The 6,691-nt window shown below is 39.3% G+C and overlaps 1 pseudogene; it reads left to right on the top strand.

Moving 5' to 3' along the window:
- Positions 1–6,366, top strand: part of LOC110716275 — an 18,993-nt pseudogene extending 12,627 nt beyond the window's left edge.
- The last annotated feature ends 325 nt before the right edge of the window (positions 6,367–6,691 follow it).

Here is a 6,691-nt window from a genome sequence, read left to right as displayed (position 1 = left end):
TTCTAGTCACAGCATCGATGAAGATGTAGTGTTTGTTTACAAAAATGAACTAATTCAAGGGTAATTGACAAAGAACAGTTTGGAAAGTATGGATTAGTCCACGCAGTGCAGGAGTTGTATGGGTCTAATGCTGCAGGAAACTTGCTTACTGCATTGGGTCGTGTTTTGAGAAGTGAGGACAAGGAGCAGTTGAGATGGTACGAATGGGATGGATGTCACTTGCTCTATAATCTTCCGATCAATTAGAGAGGCCGGATCCTCCTTAAACAAATAGTTCTCATTTGCAGATCGTGGTTACGAAGTTTGATTGCTTTTCTACAGGTGGCTATCCCACTTTCTCAGTAATTTGTCTTCCAATTATTGCTTGATCATCTGTTATTTTAGTTTGATATTCCATTGTCGCATGGGATTTGCACTGATAAATTAATTGCTTATGCTTTAGATGATCCATGGTTTTACTTGCGGAGTTCACGATCTTCTCCTAGTTCGACCTTGTGATAACCAGAGGAAAAAGTTGCTCGATGCTTGCCTTAACTGTGGCAGTGGTGTTCACCAACAATTTATAGGCTGTGAGAAAGAATATATAGGTATGTGATAATTCTTCTATGCAGAATGGTTGCGTTCATTAACCTGACAAGAGCTAGTAGCTTTTATCTTTATTATACTCTCGTCAGCTACAAATATTTATTGCCATGTTTGCTACTTTATTAGGAAATTGGAGATGTAATTGTGTTTGATTAATGTGGGAACAAATGAATGAAATGTAATAGACTGGTATTACTCACTGTTACCATACCAATCTTTCAGAACGATTGATTCTTTTTAACTAAATAATTTGATATTTATGTAAACTGATTTCAAAGAAGAAATAAGAAAAATGGGAGCTTGAATACTGGTTGGAAATGGCAAAAGAAGGTTACAAGGATAGATAATAGCATTAAGCTATTACTCTTTTGATAACTTTAGATTATCAATCTCCAACAAAAGTTTTAGGCCATAACTCTCTTCAAGGTTTCCCTTTTACTGAATTCTGCTTACTGAACTCTCTTCCCCTCTTCCTATTTATACTAAGATATCTGCAATCAAATTCCGCTCTATGAGATTTCAAGTCACAAAAATAAATATGCCCTTGGTTTTTTAACCTTTGTCACTTGAGAATTCATGATGAATTCCTCAAAAGTTTGTTCATGATGTAATAGATTCAGCACAACAAAATCACACAAACAGCATAGGTTACTATGAATTTCAATAATATTTGAGGAGAATGATTGAAGCTGTACTGTAATGATGATTCTACTACTTGTAAAAGGAAACATACCTGAAAGGTTCAGTCTTGATTGATACTATAGGTGATGACTACTAACATACAAAACTAAAACTACCTAGAATACCCCTCCCTTAAGTCGGTTCATTACACATGAATACATGATAGCTATTTTATTTCAACTAACGCTTTTCCAAATATTTTCCTGCTCTTTCTGTCCTTTTTAGGCTCTTTGGAAATGCAAATTGGAATAGAGAAAGCAATTCGGGCTAATGGAGAATCTGCAATAATGCTACTTGATGGGATGATGAGAAGTAAGCTGAATACATTGAGCTCAGCTGTCACTAAGCTGTTTCCTGAAGGTCTAGTTAAGCCTTTTCGGAAGAATGCTCTTTCTCTTATGACACTCTCTGGAGCTAAAGGTGGTAGTGTATGTTGTTGATTTTTGTAACTGCTTGTTGCTTTGTTGTTCTTCATGTCTAGACATTGTAGTTCGTTGTCCGATGACTCCAAGCAAAATGATCAGATGCTATATTTTGAATGGTCACACATTTAATTGTAATTTTTTAACAAGTGTAAGTGCTTTACATAAACCTGCTTAAAAAGAATTATAATATTAAAGAGAAATTTGTCAAAAACCATCCACTGAAAACAGGTTTTTGTGAAAACCACCCAAAAAAAATGTTGTAGAAAACCACCCAAACTAAAAAAAATGTTGTGGGAAGCCACCCACTGCCGGAACTTGGCCGTTGACCGCCCTCCGACGTTGACCACCCTCCCCACCTCCTTAAAAACCCCTATAATTCGCCGGAAAAGTTCAATTGACCTCCCTCCTCTCCGTCTCCCTCAAAACCCCCAACCCCACCCCCTTCCCTCACCAGCAACTGGCCGGCCACCCTTCCTTAGCCACCGAAACTGGTAGGCCGGCCATCTACCATACACCCAGCCCATCTCTAACCCTTGAAACTACCCAACCACCCACCCTTGACCCCCGAAACCACTTACCCAGCCCACCCCGACCCCAAACCACCCAACCTAACCCAGAAAACCACCAATTCAACCCACCCCGGCCTCAAAATCGCCCCTCCTCCCTTCACCCACCCTCGAAATTGGAGGTGGGGGAAGGGAGGAGGGCAATTTTGAGGTCGGGGTGGGTTGAATTGGTGGTTTTTGGGGTCGGATTGGGTGGTTTGGGGTCGAGGTGGGCTGGGTGGGTGATAGAAGGCCGGCCGGTTGGTTTTGATTGCCAAGGGAGGGTGGCTGCCGGTTTCCGGTGAGGGAATGGGTGGGTTAGCGATTCACGAAATCATGGTGAGGGGGAGATTCTCGAAAACAATAAATAATCCTATACCACCGCCGGAAATAGTGGGTGGGAGGGTGGTCTACGCCGGAAGAGGGCTGTCAACGGCCAAGTTCTGGCAGTGGGTGGCTTTCCACAACATTTTTTTTAGTGTAGGTGGATTTCTATAACATTTTTTTTTTGGGTGGTTTTTAACAAAAACCTGTTTTTAGTGGGTGATTTTTAACAAAATTTCTTATTAATAATGATAATATAATAATTATGATAAAAAATAACATGAATGCTTTGACGTTTATTTTTCCACACCCCCTTGTTTCTCATTCGACTAGTGATTCCTATATTCTCTTACATTGCATGTTTGTACACTTCCTACAGTAGGGCTGCAGTCTCATGTTGATCCTAATTGGTATTTGTTTTTTCTGTACATTGGCAGTTTAACTTCCAACAAATTTCTTTCTTCTTGGGTCAACAAGAGTTGGAAGGGAAGCGTGTACCTCGGATGGTTTCTGGGAAGACATTACCGTGTTTTGCCCCTTGAGACAGTTCAGCTCGAGCCGGAGGATTTATCAGTGATCGTTATCTCACTGGCCTCTGCCCCCAAGAGTTTTATTTTCACTGCATGGCTGGTCGCGAAGGGTATTCACACTCTGTACTTATATATATATATATATATATAATGTTCCTTTTTTTTAATGATGAATAACTTTTTATTTTGAATAATATTGGATAACTTAACATTTACTCTTTTTTGTTTATAGATTAGTCGATACAGCTGTCAAAACATCTCGCAGTGGATACCTTCAAAGGTGCTTGATTAAAAATTTGGAGTGTCTCAGTGTAAATTATGACTACACAGTTCGTGATGCAGATGGGTCCATCATTCAGTTTCGCTATGGAGAAGATGGGGTTGATGTTCATAAGATGAACTATATGCGAGAATTTGAAGCATTAGCATTGGTTGGTGTCAAATCCTACAAATGTTTTTAAGGCCAGGGTTGCCTTTAAATTTCAATGTTATTAGACTTACTGTGTTTGATTTTCGAATTTCCTTTCAGAATCAACAACTGATTGTTAGCAGAAATCTTCTTGGTGAAAAATGATGATGAATGTATATCCAAATATGTTGAAGAAGATAATGAAGTCCCGAATCAACTTGCTAAGGAGGCTAAAGAATTTTTAAAAAATCATGCATCAGCAGTGAATTCTCGACATACACATCCCAAGGATTGTTTCGAGCTTTATGAAATTGGTTAAGAACAAATACTACATGAGTCTAGCCCATCCAGGGGAGCCTGTTGGGATCATTGCTGCTCAGTCCATTGGGGAACCATCAACTCAAATGACGTGAGTCTTCATTCTCCCTTGTACTTTGTAAATGTTAATTTTTTTTGTTGTTTTAATTTGCTGTAGGAAAACTGTAAATGTGATTATGAACTTTCAGGTTGAATACCTTCCATCATGCTGGTCGAGGAGAGATGAATGTGACACTGGAATTCCACGTCTGCTGAGATATAAAGGATGCGTCAAAGACCATTAGACTCCTACTATGACATTGCCCTTTGCTGAAATGCAAGACAAAGTGAGTTCTGTTTACTTTCTCTTTGATCAAAAAATTTCTATGCTTTTAGTTGTGAATTAGAGACAGGAAGGTTTTCTTTGTGCATATGCAGGGATGATGCAGAGCGGCTTGCTGCAAAGTTGAAGAGATTATGGTTGCAGACTTGATAGAGAACATGGAAGTTACTGTTGTGCCATTTTCCATTAAGGAACATGAAATCTGCAGTATTTACAAGCTGAAATTAAAGCTCTATGATCCTCAACTTTATCCTCGTCACACTGATATTACTTTAGAAGATTGTCAAAGTACCCTGCTGGGTGAATACTTGAAGAAATGGAGCGACAATATCAATCATTTGCTTTTGGTTTCAAGGAATAAGTGGTATTAAATCGGAATCCAAGCCAATAGATGGTTCAAATGAGATGAGAAAAGATGGCTTTGAGAGTAGTGAATCACAAACAGAAGAAGTAGAAGATAGTGATAATGAGAAAGTGGATGATTCTATCAGTTCAAAGGCTCGGAAAAGGAAAGGGCAAGCTGCAGATGAGATGGACTATGAAGACGATGAGTCTGAAGAGGAGGTTGAGGAGGAGGTGGAATTGAATGAGCAAGATGTACTAGAAGACTCCTCTGGCCCAGAGCAAAAGGAAAAATCAGAAGCTACTCAACGAAAAACATCAGATAAAGAAAGAGCAATACATGTTGCTTGTGATGGACTGTGTTTTGAAGTCCATTTTAAGTTAACAAATGAACCACATATATTGCTGGTAAAGGTATGCTGGTATTGAATATATTTGTTTCCATTGATTTTCATTATCTTGTATTGTTTCTTTATTCATAGTTGTGTTTGTTTGACCACTGTTTGGAGACTTTGAACACTGCTACACTTTAAACCATACGTTCATGGCTCGATTGTTCATAGTTTAAAAGCATATGCTTGGATTTTTCCAGTGTTTGTACACTTGTCAGCAATAAAACCTTAAGGGCCTGTTTGGTTGTGCTTGATAATCAAAGGGAAAGGGAATGAAACATGTTCAATTCTTTTGTTGTTGTTTCATTGTTTGTCAGTATTTTTCATTCCGTATCCCAATTTTTTATTTTCGAATTTATCCATTTATATTCTAAAATGATTCTCCACCCCCTTAGCCCTTTCCATTACCTTTCCTCAACTACCACTTCACCACCTTATCCACACTAGCCACCAACCTTCTACAGTTCTACACTACTCCCACCACCACAGCCTACTGGCTCCGATCCTCTCCCTTGCCTACCACACATCCACATTCAGCCACCCTCCCCTAGCCCTCGCCGCCCCTCCTCCCCCCCCCCCTCCCCAAACACCCATCTCCTCCCTCGAAAATCTTCCCCCACCCATGAAAAAAACGCTAGAAAACAGTTGGCCATCCCTCCCCCCACCCTCTAAACCCTAAACCCATAGTAGGGGTGGGATAAAGAGTTCCACAAACTTGTGTTACCCCCTTAGCATGCTTCCTTGGATCCTTATTTTCTCACTCAAAATTTTGTGCAGATTGCTGAGAAGACAGCCGAGAAAGTTTATGTTAAGAACGCTGGCAAGATTGAGAATTGTAAAGCCGTGGAGCTTCATTTGGAAGACTCTGGAAATGAAGGCTTCCCTATGCTAATTAGAAAAGGTATAAATTCTCGTCCTGCTCTGCAGACTGCTGGTGTAGATTTTGTTACATATTGGAATATGCAAGATGAGCTTGATGTGAGGTTCATTAGTTCCAACGACATACAAGCAATGCTCGATACTTATGGGGTAGAAGAAGCGAGAGCAACCCTTATAACTGAGATTTATACAGTTTTTGGCCACTACGGAGTAACAGTAGACATGCGACACTTAACCTTAATTGCTGATTACATGACGCATACGGGAAAGTATAGGCCACTGAAACAGATATGGTGGCTTGGCTGAATCAATATCTCCGTTTAGCAAGATCGCCTTTGAGACTGCTGCTAAGTTCATCACTCAAGCAGCTGTTCAGGGAGAAGTTGACAACTTACAAACTCCTACTGCAAGAATTTGTCTTGGTTTGCCTGCTAAAGTTGGTACGGGATGTTTTGACTTGAACCAATATTTAAATGTGTATTAATATAAATGTAAATGGATACGTAATCGATCCACCTAAAAGATACAAAGTAGACCATAAACGTGGAATGTTAAATTTTATTTTAATTTTTTTTTAAAAAAAACACGAATAATAGTGAAGGATCACAATGGTAATGGAATAAACACAAGTAATACTCTAGAAGGGGGGTTGAATAGAGTATGGACGTTTTTCGTGAAAACTGCAGAATTTCAAGGCCTTGAGATCAGTTTCAAAGGCGGAATTACTGATTCAAGTTTTATGTCTCAAGGTCTTGAAATACGTTTCAAAAGACTATAAAACGACCTTGACTATGAGGCAGTGAGTATTAGATATGAGAAACAAATTTTCAGAATGTAAAGCAATAACAAATGACAGAAAATTAAATAGAGACAAGAGACAAGAAATTGTTATGAAGTTTGGCAAATGTGCCTACGTCTCCGCCTATGGGTTGTCCAACC

The sequence above is a fragment of the Chenopodium quinoa genome, unplaced genomic scaffold, assembly GCF_001683475.1.
Source record: "Chenopodium quinoa cultivar QQ74 unplaced genomic scaffold, ASM168347v1, whole genome shotgun sequence".
Classification (NCBI taxonomy): domain Eukaryota; kingdom Viridiplantae; phylum Streptophyta; class Magnoliopsida; order Caryophyllales; family Amaranthaceae; genus Chenopodium; species Chenopodium quinoa.
This window is presented reverse-complemented; position numbering and strand designations above follow the sequence as displayed.